Source organism: Parasteatoda tepidariorum, chromosome 10, assembly GCF_982258835.1.
Source record: "Parasteatoda tepidariorum strain Cologne lab strain chromosome 10, Ptep-v5.0, whole genome shotgun sequence".
Classification (NCBI taxonomy): Eukaryota; Metazoa; Arthropoda; class Arachnida; order Araneae; family Theridiidae; genus Parasteatoda; species Parasteatoda tepidariorum.
Window position 1 is genome coordinate 89647776 of NC_141764.1, and position 14254 is coordinate 89662029.

At 28.6% G+C, this 14254-nt stretch overlaps 1 protein-coding gene across 1 annotated transcript in view; it reads right to left on the reverse strand.

The window, feature by feature from the left end:
* The window catches only part of LOC107438207 (voltage-dependent calcium channel type A subunit alpha-1), a 668849-nt gene that overhangs the window by 534237 nt on the left and 120358 nt on the right, over positions 1 to 14254 (reverse strand). The window lies entirely within an intron of this gene.

Here is a 14254-nt window from a genome sequence, read left to right on the forward strand (position 1 = left end):
GACATTCAGACGTTGTTCCACACAACATTGCCTTCAGCAGCTTGAAGTGTTGAGGCAATGCAGTAGGGATGCATGCTTTTGCGCTGTTTTCGCCAGATCCGAGTCTTGCCATCAGCAAGTTGTAATTGAAAACGCGATTCATCCGGCTCTCGTAGCCTATACCGTGCAATGCGCGGCGCACGTTTCTTTCAGAAACGCTGGAAGTTGTCCCTTCATTATGATTCCCGGCTATTTGACGTACTGTTGCTTTTCTGTTGGACTGGGCAACTCTAGCAAGTCTCCTTTCACCTCGAGTATTCAGTAACCTGTGACGACCTGTGCGACGAGTATATTGACGTTGAGACAAGGTTTTCTGCTTGTCACTCCACTCTCTGTACGCATTAATAACTGATGCTCTCGAACACTTCACAAGAGCAACCGTTTTGCTGATTCTGGTTCCGACTCTTCGAGATTCTACAATCATTCCGCGTTCAAACTCAGATAAATCACGCTTTTGCTCATATAACTCCCGCGAAACACAGTGCGTTTGATGATTCACTAGAACATTAGAACATAGCTCAAATCTTTGTGCACTACCGTGAAAAGGCATCAACTGATCATCATTGACTGAAGAAAGTGGAATTGGGATTGATGATTCACTTGCCTTTACCCTTTTTGTAGCTAATTATATATATATATATATATATATATATATATATATATATATATATATATATATATATATATATAATCCAGTTAGATACTTCATAAGTTTTTGAATTTCATTAAAACGCAGCTGAATTCACAGACAGGTTATATTTTATTTATAAAAACGTGTTTTTGTTAATCGGAAAACTCGCTTTTAAATATCGTAAATTAAAAATTGTAGATACTAATTATATTACTTTATGCAACAAGTCTATACATATATGTTCGACAATATTGTTACATACTGATTAAAAAAAATATTACAAAGAAAAAAACAGCAAAGTTTTTATTACAATTAAGAATTATTTTTTTTGCGTTACATCAATCAATAATTTTCATCTCAGATTTAATTTAGCAAAACAAACAAGACCATTCTAAATCTTGAAAGGAAGTCCCTTAAACTCTTTTGCAAAAAAAGTTTGAGAAAATTACAAAAGGACTATTATTTGAGCATGTATTTTCTAACTATTAATTGCATAATTTGATTAAGAATAGTTAAATGAGAGAAAAAATTTACTCTTCGGTATCCAATTCAATTCTAATTTCTCTAACATTTAATTTTATTCTTGGGAAGAAATTTACCCAGCTGCTTTGAAAGTTCTTTGAAACTGACATTAAATCACATTTAGCTTAATTGAATTACTGGGAACCCTTACTTTCAATTTATCTTTCTCTCTCAAGAAATTGAAAGCAACATGAAAAAAGTCCTCTTTTGTCATCTTATTTAAATTCAAATGTAATCGTTCTTCTTGAAAGTCAATGTACGAATTGATTTCAAATACAAATTCCTTTAGTTGTATTTTTGCTAAAATTAATAAAATAACTTCATACACAGCCATTAACCAACTTAAGTTGTTAAAGTCTTGATTCAGATAATTTCTTGATTTGATTCAGACATTTTAATTTCCCGTAATAGATTTATCAAAATTGGAAGGAAAAAAAACTTACAGGACTTATAGACTTTGTCTACATGGAGAAAAACATTCTTGTAAAATTGTGGTACTGCATGTTAATGTCATTTTTGGTAAAAAAAAATTATAGTTTTGGTATTAAGAACCAAAACTTACAGTATTTAAATCATTCGATAATTTTTCTGTTCATATAATCTCGGTTTATCTGAAATTCTGGTTTTAAAAATATAGTTATCGTATTAAATAATATGCTTCAAATTAAATGGAAATAACGTTTATTTTAACTCCTTATAAAGTTTATAGAAGCTTTTTTACTATGCCAAAGAAACTAATATTAAGCGGCAGATAAATACCAATGTGTTTTAAAAGTGTAGAATATTTTATTTTCAGATGGTATTTTAACATTTATCTTCGACTGGAGTATAAATTTGAAAGTACGAGAACTATAAATATGTTTCATATTTTTAGAACAAATTGGTTTTCGACGGTTGTATTAATTTTGCTAGTAGTTTTAAAAATAATTTTTTTGGATTGCAAATTTTCTTTACGAAAATTTTAGTTTATCTAAAGTTCTAAAACTAATTGTTCACTTAATTTCAAACAAAAGAATATCATGAAAAGAAATATATCTGGAATATTTTACAGTTACGTGACGATTACTTCATACTGACCTATACAAGTTAGAAATGATTTAGTTTCGACAATATTTGCAAATGAACTGCCATAGTTTAATTTTTTTAAGCTAATTGGTTTTTCGTTTTCGTTGCAATTGTCACTTCCTACTTTTTGCCACAATTCTTCTGCTTTGATTCACAATTACCAATATTAATTTGTAATACTGGTCATTTTACTGATTTACTGTTCATACAAATGACTAAAATTTAAGGTTTTAAACAGCATACAAATGTTTGCCTGAAATTATTAATTTATAACAAACAATTTAGTATTTATTTCCTTCGCTTTTAATTTATCTTTGTATAAAAATTATAGTGCATGCCCTTTATTATAAGTAAAATTACTATAATTACCTTTTAATTACTGTAATTATAATTTTTAATTCAAAGTACTCTAAAGACGTTAAACTAATTCGGCCGATATTGAAGCCCGCATAAATAGATCTGTGCGGTGAAATTTAAGATTTTTTGTTCCTGAAGACTATAGATGGCAGCACTTTATTGGAATTTTTACTCTTTGAATGTTTTCGCTCTATTTTTCTAGATTTCCGAAAAGGGTCAACATTTGAAATATTTCTAAAGCATTTTAGAGATTTGGCAAATTATATTTTATTTTGATATATTTTTTCGAACTATAGCTTTATCTTTATTTATTTTTCTATATGTGGGAGTTTCATTATTAGTTCTTACTCCGTGTATTTTTGAATTGTGTATTTAATTTTTAATTTTTCATTGGATTTGCATTTCAATTTTGAATTTTTAATTGTTTTTTTTAATTAGTTTATTAATTATGGGACCTAGGGGCACAGTTTGCTTTTGGTATTACCACTGACGACAGAAAGGCTCCTGTGTGTTGGCAAGACAGTGTGTTCCTTTGATGAAGTGCTGTTTTGCTAAAATACATATATTTAGTCATTCTTCGTTTTTTGCATGATTTGTGTTTCTAATTTTCTAAATTATTAACAGATCACAACCAATATTCTTAAGCGAGCAAAGTATTTCATTTTCAGATGGTATTTTAACTTGTATCTTTGACTGTAGTATAAATTTCGAAAGTTCTAGAACTACCAACATGTTTAATATTTTTAGAACAATTAGGTTATTAAACAAATGTGCTACTTTTGTAAATAGTTTAAAAAAGCGCTTTTTTTTGATCAAAAAATTTTTTTACGAAACTTTTAGTTTATTTGAAATTCTGAAACAAGTTTTTCACTTAATTTTAAACAGAAGAATATCATTAAATAAATATATCTAGAATATTTTACCATTACGGGAGATTTTATATTAGTCATTACGGGATATTTCATATTAGTCAATAAAAGTTACAAATAATTTAGTTTTGTACAATATTTTTGGATGTAATGCCATAGTTTATTTTTTTAAGCTAATTATTTCTTGGTTTTCACTGCAATTATCACTTGTTATTTTTTGCAACAATTTTACTGATTTGATTTACAAATACCAAATCTTAATACTAATTATACTGATAATTTTACTGATTTACTGCTCATACAGTTAATTGAAATTTAAAAAAATAATCGTAGTCTTTACAGCATCAAAATTATTACCAGAAATTATTAAATTTTTACAAATAATTTAGTAATTATTTCATTTAATTTTAATTTATATATGTTTCAAAATTATAGCTCATACTGTTTATAATAAGTAAAATAGACTATTGTCTTGAAACAAAATTTATGAAAAGACTTCATTCTAAGATTTTGAACCATAAATTGCATTTTGTAAATTAATTTTTCAAATTTTGAATTTTTTTAAATAATTTCTTAAGAAATTATTTCACTTATTACCCAAAAATTACATTTCAAGATATGTTCTTTACAATAGCGAAAAAGGACGTCACACTTGGATTTTGTTTGAAAAACTTACAGTATTTCAATACTACTTAATTTTGTAAACATATTTTTGGAAAATAAATCAGAGTAATTTAAAATTGTCATTTCACTGAGAAAAAGATATGTTCTAACCAATCAGAATATGATAAAATTTATTGTTTTTCTGGTTTTTTGTCGCTCCATGATAGCGACAAAAATCTCAGTAATCTTTACCGAAACGCTTTGTTAGTGTTTTTGATAAAATTAGGAATAAAATATAGCTTTATATGATAAACTTTGGTAAATGTGGTAAAGTTTGACTAATTTAACATAATACCTTAGATGATGATAAAACGTATATTTATCCGGTTAAATTTATTTCGTTTTCTACAGGTAAACCATTACCATATGAACGGAAAAATTACCAAATGAATGGTTTAAATACCGTACATTTTGATTTTATTAACTAGAAGTAGGGATTTGTTTTACAAGAAAGAAGCTTTTTTTTTTCGTTGTTGTGAAACTGATAAAATCGTGTCAAAAATCTATATCATCAGATATTCAATTTAACAAAATAATCTTAAAAAGTTTAAAACGTGTCTAAGTATTATATAAATTTTCTTAAAAGCATTTATGATATTTTTAATATTATTTTATTTTAATAATATTTTAAACTTTTGATTTAAAATTCTTACTTTATTTATGGAAAAGAATGGGGAATAGTTTTAATAACTTTTAAAATAACAATTTGTCATTGGTTTAACTTTATTCAAGGTTCATTGGTAAACATTAGTTAACATTTTCCCATTTGAACGATCTTTGATTAAGTTAATGATATTCTTGCAGCCAATTTCCTTTCAGAATCCCTGTTTAAATAACAAGAGCCTTCGAAAATGAGTGGCCTTTTTGTATCTTCATGGCTAGATAAATCTGCGCCAAATCCCAACATTCCAGCAATGGAATATATATATATATATATATATATATATATATATATATGGAGAGATAAGGCCCAGATAAGGTATAGTAAATGTGTATTTGAACTTAAAATTTTGTATGGGAAAAATTTAATCATAATTTTCTTTATTAATTATATATATATGCATACATAATATGTAGGTAATAAAAGCAAAAGAATGGTATTTAAACCATTTACTTGGTAATTTTTCAAATGGTAGCAGTTTATCGAGATTTCTGGTCTTCTTAATTATAGTTCATTTTACAATACTTTTATTTAAAAATACTACATTGAAAAGTAAATTTTAATGAATTAAGGACTTTTTGCCATGCTCTAATGTATCATGATAAAATACCAAATTTTGCCCTATTTAGCCTATTTTATCACATGTAATAAAATCATTAAAAAAAACACAAAAAATTCAGTAAAAATTTTCGAGGTTTCCTAGAGCGAGAAACACAGTAATTTTTATAATAATTATGACGATACATTTTTCTCAGTGTACATATGAAAGTATTCGTGTTAAAATTTATACTTTGGGTGAAAAAAAATTTAAAACGTGTTTACATTTTATTAGCAAAATATATATCGAAATATTGCTGTGTTAATGCAACTTTCGAAAAGTTTCTTCGAGAAATAAATATTTTAATTAAAAATCAGACGAGGAACTTCGAAATTTTTTTTCCACCATTTGGATCGATCTGAGTATCTTCTTTCTGAACAACCAATTACAATTTAGTGGAGATCTTCAGAATTAACGAAAAGGAGTCAATTGACAACCTGTAACTCAATGGGTGACTGTAGGCCAGTGATTACAGTACTCAAGCACGTATCGTGGTCGCTGAGCGACTTCTCCTTACGTGATGTGATATTTAATTTAGTCTTGGGTAAAGAGAAGTAATGACAAAAATACTCTAACAAAGAAACAAATTCTAATTCTCATTTTAAATGCTTTTTTTTTAAATGTTTAATTTCTAGCTACAATTTTAATTTTCGTATCCAATTGAAGTATTAAATGAACTAAAAACATATGAAACTTAGCTTTTGGGAAAGTTTGAAAAGTTATATAAATTATATTAAAATTAATACGATTTCTTTTTACGATATACAGATGTGTCACCAGTTAATGCATCTCTTGCAGTAGCAAAAATAAAAACTAGTAATGTTTTTACAAATTACAAGTATATGCTTGTAGTTATTGCAGTTTACAAGTATGCAAATTAGTTATTTCACCTTTGATATTCTCCTTCAGTCAGCTCATCTGTGTGTAAATTAAAATCTTTCTATTCTTCCAAGTTATTAAAAGTATATATAGTTATGCTATCTATTATTCCAGCAGTTGCACAGTGCGCAAAGAAAGAACCACACGGAATAACTTTAGATCTAATGATCGGATTTTCACGTTCTAAGACTCACTCCTAGTGATTTGAGAGGGTGCTCTTGAATATGCTAATTAATTAGTGCTCACGATATTTTAAGTTATTTTAAGTTACGAAATCAAATACAAAATCGTACTTTCTCTGATTAAAAATGCTTTTCTTCAAACGGATTCTGATTTCTGTCCACCAAAATATATTGGGAATACCGCAATCTGGGAAATATGGTCCATATTGCATGGTCAAAAGAGCGATTTAATGTTTGAACCCCTTAATGTGGATTTTACTTTTTGCGTATTTCGTCATATCTCGAGAACTTTTTAAGCAAGTTGAAAAAAGTGTGCTTAAAATTCTCAAATTCGTTTATCTAAAGATAATTCCAAACAAAATAAATATATATTATTATTTAGTAATATATATTATTTAGTAAATATATATTATTATTTAGTAATATATATTATTTAGTAAATATATATTATTTTTATTAGTTTATTTAATAATAATCAAAAAATTTGAATTTTAAGGTATACAATTTTTTACATTGTTTTAAAATAAGTAAATTTATAAAATTTGAGCAAAATTGGTCGAATAGTTCTTGAAAAATCGAATTTAAAATGTGTGGCCTCTTTAAAATTCAACTTCTTAGGAACTATTTGACTAATCTCGCTCCAATTTTGAATTTTACCATGCAAATTTACATACATAAAAATAATGTAAAATATTGTAGGAAGTAATTTAGTCTATGTATTCAAATTACAAATTGCATAATTTCAAATTATAAAATACACAAGGTAATGAATTACATATTTATATCTAATGAGACATTATTCAGTATCCCTTGTTATTTTACTGACCTTGTTTGTCAGGAAATAAAAATCCAAAATCGTTAACTCATTTAACTGTAAATTTTAATTTCGCCATTTGTTCCAAGCTATAAAAAAGTGCAGTTTAACTAATACTTGAAGCCAAAAATGAGTATGTTTGTTGCATGGGAGAAGTTAAACTTCATTAGCTAGGAAGTAATTTGGTCGAGGTGGGTGAGATTTACGAAAAGACTCTTTAAAAGATGATTTTAGTTTCTAGATGATAAAAAGCACGCGAATGCTCCATAAAATGGAAAAGTTCATTTGGTTTTACCACGTTCCTTTTAAAAAAAAAATCAAAACTTTATCACAGAAGAATATTTGAGTTTCATTGGTGACAGCCTAAGCTAGAAAATGTTCGTTAGAAATTGAAAAATGAAAATTTTCGCTTTTTTAAGTCAAGTTTTTTTTAAATTCCATTGAATAGCCTATAATATATAAATAAGGTGAAAACTTTGATTATTTCGACTTCGAACTGCAGTACTTTTGCTTTTTTTTTAAATTTAGTACGTTTTTAGTATGTTCAATATGTTAGTATGTTCAATATTTAGTATGTTCAATATTTAGTATGTTCAATATTTAGTATGTTCAATATTTAGTATGTTCAATATTTAGTATGTTTAGTATGTTAAATTAGTATGTTCTTTAATATTGCCGTGTTGCCACCTATGAGCCAACTCATAGATATATTAGAAAAGATTAAACTATAGTATTACTTAAGTCAGTTGTAATCTTAATGTGGGCTACGGTAAAAAATTCTGAATCAAATTACGGTATAAAATACGAGCACTTTTAATCCCTTTTATTAGTCTACCACTGCGAATATACCCTGAATGGCCAAATTATTATGACCATCCCTTTAGTCGTCTGCTTCCATACCCTATACGGCGCAATGTGCGTCGAACAGTACGTTCAGAGACGTTCACAGTTGCTCCTGTTGCGTTGCACAACCCTGGCCATCCTTCTCTCTGATCGAGCATTCAGTACCCTGTGACGACCACAAGTCTGAAGATGAGATCCGGTTTTTTGCTTGATTGTCCATTCTTTGTACACATTAACAACTGCTGCTCTAGAACACTTCACAAGTGCAGCCGTTTTGCTGATGATCGTTCCGACACATCTCGCACCCACAATCATTCCACGTTGAAATTCAGTTAAATCACTTTTGTTTCCCATATCTGAGCAAGCAACACAGTGTAACTGATGATTCACTTGTCCAGCATTCCCGTGTTATGGTTATCTTGCCCTCTAGCGGCAACGCTGTGACGCAATAACTTATTTGCATAAAACTCTGAGGTGGTCATAATAATTTGGCCACTCAGTATATAACATTGTCTAGGAAAAAACAACTGATAACGCTAAGGGCATTTTTTTTCTTGCATTTATGCAAGTACATGATTTTGCCTAATTCGAGTAAGGGGAATTTAAAGCTGAAATTAGTTTTTAGTTTCTAAAACTGCAGATTTTCTTTTTCAAATGACATTTTTAGGCTATTTTTTGTTGAAAAGTACAAATTTAAAAACGTTATCATAAATGAGGGTCGAATACATCAGAAACGCTTAACCCCGTCCCACCCCCAGTCGGGGGCATCCGGGGAGCAATTTTATTGATCAACTAAAAATACAAAAACAATTCCCAGTTTGAAAAACAAATGGAAGATGAGTATTTACAATGAGGAATAGAAAGGGTGACTTCAATTCAAAATATAGTTAGCAAAACAGATGAAAAGATGACTCCATCAACAAAGTAACGAAAAATGTAAAAATGCAAGATATGTAAAAAGCAGATATTTGAACAGATGAAAAGTTAACTCGGTGTACAAAGTCGTTAATTTTAACAGATGGAAAGCTGACCCAGTCCATGTATCAAAACAAGTTTAAATGTGAAAGTAAGTACAGGTGAAAAGTTAATTCCATACACCAGAGGTCGCCAAAGTGGTCTATATAGACCCCCAGGGGTCTATTTAACAAAAGCGGGGGTCGATCTGAGCCAGGGGTTCGAATGGGGGTCGATCCGAATCGGTGGGGTAAATCGGTGAATTCAATCTTAACTGCGTACCGTTATAAATTAAATGTGGAGTTTCGAGGGGTTTTAAGATTAAAATTGACCAATTTTGAGCCCAATATAGCCAACCTTGCAATAAAACACAGGGCACACCCATCTCATTGATTAAGAAGCAATAAATCTGTAGTTACTTTACTTATTATTTCTACTTATTTATAGTTACTTATTATTAAATAAATATTAAGGTATTTAAATTTCAACATTAATATATTTTTCATAAAACTATTGTTACACAATGTACTATTACTCTAAAAAATGCTTAAAATTATAAAATAAATGTACAAACACAGTATCTAATAGAGTTTTATTTTAATTAACAGAAAATTAGTTTTATGGGGGTCGATGGAGATTTCGAAAAATTATAAAGGGGTCTATGATCAAAAAAGTTTGGCGACCCATGCCATACACAAAGTGTCCTATATTTTAATTATAAAACTTAGGGTAGGTGGAAAGGGAACTTTTCACCTTTACAGCAAATCGAAAAGTTTGACGGGGTTTGGATAGGTCCTTGAATTTCAATGCGTGACGTCAATGTTCTGAGAAAAAACAGTTTTAACATTTTTGTTATTATGACGTGTCTGGTGGCAAGCCAGCGCTAAAGTGGCTTTCGATGATTCGTTCTATGCCCTTTTGCATAGCTGGTATCCTCCAGTGTTGTTTGAGGAAGCTATAGGTCAGGTTTACCGGGAAATTTGCTTTTCTTATGTTATCAAATAGAGGGCAGTGAATCAGTATATGTTCCAGGTCATCTGTAACTTTGCAGTTATTGCATAGGGGAGATTTATTGTGAAACTTGGATTGGTATGTACCCTGGGTGCCGTAACATGTTGCGAGACGCTTCTTTGGGAGATAAGACATAACATGTGGCTAAAATTGCATGGGAACCCATGTCCGAAAATATTGTCGTTCGCAGTTAGGAGTGCTTCGAATTATGACCTGTTTAAAAGTACACGGAGAAATAGTTCGTAACATGGAAGTGCCCCTAGCAGCGTACGACGACATGGGTTCAGATGTATCAGTATGGGTTCAGGTGTAATTCAGTCTTGATGATGTGAATCATGATGTGTTTAGTCCTAATTCACCTAGAAGTTTTTCGCAGCATTTATGTGACCTCCTGTAATGTATAACATTCTTAAACTTGTACATCTCAATAAAAATGGACTAAAATGGCATTTAAAATAACTGTAACTCAGAGGAAGAAACAGATTGCAGATTTGAAATCAGATATCATAGATCCGTAAAAACATCTCCCGCAACACGAAACGAAACAATTGTTCCCCAGTAAGCCATTAAGACTCAGGCGATAGAGTGTTCATCTCCCAATAAAGTGAACCGATTTCGAAACCCAGCAATGGTTGGTCGATACGAATTCTGCATCCGGCTCTCACCAATCACTGAGCTCACGAAACAGTAGTAGACGGATCATGGGTTAGAGTCCCCTCACCATCAGGCTAACCATGGGATGTAGTTTTCCTCTTCATGTAACGCAAAGGCGAATTATTTCTATCAAAAAGCCCTCCAACAAGTCAAATCTTCAACAGCACTTGATTAAGAAGTTCCCTTGTCTTCTGGATTACATTCAAAGTTACAAGGCTACGGAGTTGAACTTCGATGGTTGTAAACTCAAAATTGATCAGATGTTCAACGATGGTTATAAAATGAAATAAAATTACTCCCCATTTTAAAATTTAAAACAGGAATAAACTAACGTCTTTCTAAGAAGCAACTAAAAATATACCATGAATGTGTATATACTAATCTAACTTTGTTATTCGATAATTTTAGGAAAAATTAGATTTTAATAAAAATAAATGTTTTTATTAAAAGGGAAAAAAACTTATTTTTTTCTAAAAGATTAACTTACACATGCCTTGTTAAAAAATATATATTTACTTATCCAACGCTGTGTTTTTATATCAGTTTAGGAATAAATAAGCTATTTTAGTTTGAAAGTAGAATTAACAAGTGTTTTGATAAAAATGTGTATTTTCTAATCTAACGTAGCAATTCCAGGCTTTAATCTTTTGAAAACAACTAATTCAGGACATTCAAAACTAATTTTGCAAATTACGCTGTTTAAATAAATGTCGATGTCAAAATTATTTTTGTTAAAACAGAATCGTTAAAAATAAAAGAAAATAGTAGTTTTTTACACTACTTTTTCTTTCGATTATATAACTAAATATACTATTTGTACAATAACTATGGCAACCTTTGTAGAGACTGAAATATTATGTACTTTGCGAAGTTTTCTGAATTCTGCCTGAACTCTAATCGTGGTAATCACGAATCTTTTGAACCCCAAACTCTTTAATATGTAAATGAGACAATCAATAATGTTAGTTTAAAAAGAAACATTCTGTGGTATGAATGTTAACTGAGCATATCAAATATATTCATGCAAAATTAATTATGATAAAATGGTTAGCATTGAAAGAAAATTAAATCATTTAAAACTATTACCATTTATAAAGTTATGTTAATTGTACATAATGTAAACTGAACTTATCAAGCATATTCATGCAAAATTAACTATAATAAAATGGTTAGCCTTAAAAGAAAATTAAATTCATTTAAAACTATTACCATTTATAAAGTTATGTTAACTGAACATATCAAGCATTTTCAAGCAAAATTAATTGAAATAAAATGGTTAGCATTAAAAGAAAATTAAATTCATTTAAAACTATTACCATTTATAAGGAAAATTCTAACTTCTTCTGTTTAGTATAGTTGATATGAATGCTGCCGTGCAGTTGAAAAACAACGTAAGTGCATCGCAATAGTTTTCGAGAAAAGCAGCAGAACAACTTTTTTTGTCCATTGCTAATTGCATAAGCGTTGAAATAAAACTTTCAAAACGGATAAAAAAATAATTTTTGAAAAGGAAGTTAATTTGTAACATGTACTTGTAACATGTTGTAATGTGTTTGTCCCAATGCTTAAAATAGGAGTACCCTTGTCTTCTGAGTTGTGCTAAAAATCACAGGGCTACAGATTTTATATTGACAGTCGTCAACTAAGAATTAGGTTGGCTTCTAAATAAATACTAAATAATAATAAAATAATAATAAAAATAAATGATAATAAAAGTAAATAATAATAAAAATGAATACTAAAAATAAAATATAATGGAAAATTACCAGAATATTGTAATATTTAGTGTCATTTCTGGCTCAATGGGACCACCTGAAAGTAAGGTAATTCTTAACGTAGTCCTTTGGTAATGACTTTTTTTCAAAATTAGCAATAGAATATGTTTTTATTATCATACCGTTTGGTAGTAAACGTGATAAAAAATTTTAATTTTACCAAAAAAATTATTTTAACAATATTAGTATAATTTAAAATGTCACAAAACTTTAAAAATTTATAACTTCTACTTTGTGTTGTCAACACTTATTAACTTAATTTTTTTATGAGGTGGTCATTTGGCATTTAGAATGATGCATAAAGATTAATGAAATAATACTTATTAATGAATAATTATTAAACAATTTTCTTTCGTCCGAAATATTTTGAATAAGGCATAAATTATTTATTATTTTAATTTTATTATTTTAATTTTATTTTTTTTATTCATCGAGAACAAATTCGAAATGAATAACTTTTTTGTGAAAATATGATGAAAAGGTGCTTCTAAATCGATTATTTTTTTATGAGGTGGTCATTTGACATTCAGAATGATGCATAAAGATTTATGAAGCAATACTAATTAATGAATAATTATTAAAAGTTTTTTCTTCATCAGAAATATTTTAAATAAGACATAAATTAATTATTTTTCATCTAATTTTTTTCACTAATCAAGAATAAATTTAAAATTTAAAGTTTTTTTGTGAAAATTTGCTGAAAAGAAGCGGTTTCTAAATCAACTACAATTGTTTTTAACTACAAATAAAAAGTTCAACGCAATAAACTACTTTAAACAAACGATTACAAAGAGTAACAATTACAAATAACAATATTTTACCACGTTTATATAAACTTGCCTTCGTGTATGTCTGTCCGGGTGGAATTTTGTAATCGATTTTAAACTAACTTCCCGACTAGCTACAAACTTCAAATTTAGCACACAGTTCAGAATTGGATGACAGTGCATGAAAATGAAGAGAAAAAAGACATGCAAAGTAAAATAAAATTAAAATTTTAAAAAAAAATTATTTTCGAGATTGTCTTTTGTTGTCGATTCCATTATTTCAAATTATTACGTGTCAGGTGAAAATATTTTTGTTGTCGGAGTATTTTTATTGGCTGAAAAATCACGTGGTATGATCCAGGTTTTCCTCATTCATTTGTTTTGGTTGTCATCAGCATAAAACTAATGAAAGTCGTAAAGGTTTTGTTTTTCTATAGAGATTTTTGTATCCCTAATTTAAATCTATTACTTTAGTAGTGGTCTTGTAGTAGTTTTGACTACTCTGGACGAAGAAAAATAATCTAAATAAAAATTTATATTTTTAAAAACCACGTTTTTTGTAGTGAAGAATAATAATCAGAAAACAATAATTTTTTAAAAATATAAAATAAAAATTAAAAATTAAAAAAATCATAGTTTAAAATAAAAAAATTCAAAATAAAAAAATTCAAAATAAAAAGTAATATTTTTAAAAACCACGTTTTAGTAGTGGAGAATAATAATTAAGAAAAAAATTGAAAAACGTGGGGAGCATGAAATACATAACAGTACATATACACATTTTCTTACTCATACACATGCACAGCCACATATACATCCACATACATATGCATATACAAAAGCATATTCCACATCCACATTCAGATACAATCACAATTACTGATATACATACACATATTCTCAAGAGTATACATACACTAACTAATATAACATTACTGTTATGTATTTCATGCGCCCCACGTTTTTCAAT